General features: G+C 33.4%; 1 pseudogene; it reads right to left on the reverse strand.

Annotated features, from left to right (window-relative positions):
* Positions 1–966: 966 nt before the first annotated feature.
* LOC111730004 lies at positions 967–1,085 on the reverse strand (annotated as a pseudogene).
* Between the last annotated feature and the right edge of the window lie 1,043 nt (positions 1,086–2,128).

Raw genomic sequence — 2,128 nt, forward strand, 5'->3', positions numbered from 1 at the left:
AAATGACACTCATCCTGAGTAATAAGGAATTGGTGTTATTCTGCAACTAAGCATACAAGCAAAATTGTATGGTAAAGGACTACTGGTGAGGAATAGTGATTGATGCTAATAATGTGCTAGCAAAGACCTAGAAGTTTCTGATGACTTCCTAGAATGTATGGCATTGTACACATTTTTTAGTGAGTGATAGTTGCTTTTTGAGGGGGAAAAATTCCTGGAGAAATCAACCAGCTACAGGAAACCCAAAAACTCTTGCTTTATTTTTGACTTGGTACAGAAGGAAGTGCACATATCTCATTCAGAGCTGAAGAACATATGGTAAAATTTTTATTTCATATTTCTTTTTTGTCTTTGATATAGAGCAGGGTCTGCTGGTGCCACTCAACATCCTTGCCTGATTTTGTTCTGATATACACTCCTTGCCCTCTAGACACAGGTAAATTTTGATGGTATAAGTCAATTATGCTAAATCTTTCCCACCTGCCACCCCAACCCCCACATAATTATGGCCAATTAGAAATGAGGAGAAATCTGCAGTGGGGCTTCTGAAAAATATTGCCTTACTCTTAAAAAAGACACATAGGACGAAGCTCACTTTTTTTCTGCTGCATGTTACCATGTCAGAGTGGAATGTTTGGATTGTGGCAGCCATCCTATAAGCTGGCTATCAAAATGTAAAAAAGTTCTCTCCTTAAAATCAATGAGAATGATTTGTAGCAGAAACTTAAGACTTGGTTTGATACTACTTTCTCTATGTCTCACGTGATGTTTGTGGTTATCTAGTTGTTACAGTCGGTTTTAGATTTTTGGCTCAGTGCATGCAAATATGTTGGAAAATTTTAGAATTAAAAAAATATGTAGTGCTGCTTACTTTAAATGTATCACTTTTGATTCTTATTCCTAGAAATATTCTCAATCAATCCTTTACTTTTATTAATTTATTTATTTATATTAATTTATTTTTAGAGCCTAGAGCACCTGGTATTCCTAGGTGGTGTCCCATCCTAGTACTAACCAGGCCCGACCCTGCTTAGCTTCTGAGATCAGACAAGATCGGGTGTGTTCAGGGTTGCATGGCCATAGACAATCCCTTATTTTAAAAATAACATATAGCTTTATTGAGACATAATTCACATACTATATAATTCATCAGTTTAAACTGTAGAATTCAATAGTTTTTAGTATATTAACAGAGTAATTACTACAGTCAATTTTAGAACATTTTTATCACCCCCAAAAGAAACCTTATAACCATTACCACCAAATTTAGGCAACCACTTTCTGTCTCTATGGATTTACTTGTTCTGGATATTTCATATAAATGAAATCATATGTGGTCTTTCGTGACTGCTTTTTTGTTGCTTGGCATAATGTTTTCAAGGTTCATTCATGTAGCAGCATGTATCATTACATCATTTCTTTTTATTGGTGATTAATACTACATTGTTTGGATATACTACGTTTTATTTATTCATTTTATCGGTTGATGGGCATTTGGGATTTTTTTTCACTTTTGGCCCATTATGAATAATATATCTACAAACATCTATGTACAAGTTTTTGTGGACGTATGCTTTTAGTTCCCTTGGATATATACCTAAGAGTGAAATTGCTGGATCATATGGTACTTCTATGTTTAACATTTTGAATAACTTCCATACTGTTTCCCAAAGTGACTACATGATTTTACATTCCCACCAGCAGTGTATGAGGGTACCAATTTGTCCATATCCTTGCCAACACTTATTAGTATTTGTCTTTTTGACTATAGGCATCCTGGTGAGTGTGAAGTAGCATCTCAAAGTAGTTTTAATTTGTTTCTCTGATGGTTAATTGTATTGAACACTTTTCATGTGCTTACTGGACATTTTTAATTCTTTGGAGAACTGTCTATTTAGATCTTTTTCCCATTCAAAAAAAGCAATAATTTTTTTTTTTTAGCTAGAAAGACAAAATATTTTAAGACAATGGAAAAACATTAAAAGACAAATGTCCATTATATAACCAAGAATATTAAATATTTGGAAACTAAGTCTTCTAAAATGTGGTAGGTACTTCCAGAACTAAATATTGCAAGTTATACCACCATATGTCTTCTCTAATACCAACAATATTTGATAAGATGAAA

This window comes from Pteropus vampyrus, unplaced genomic scaffold (genome assembly GCF_000151845.1).
Source record: "Pteropus vampyrus isolate Shadow unplaced genomic scaffold, Pvam_2.0 Scaffold297, whole genome shotgun sequence".
Taxonomy (NCBI): domain Eukaryota; kingdom Metazoa; phylum Chordata; class Mammalia; order Chiroptera; family Pteropodidae; genus Pteropus; species Pteropus vampyrus.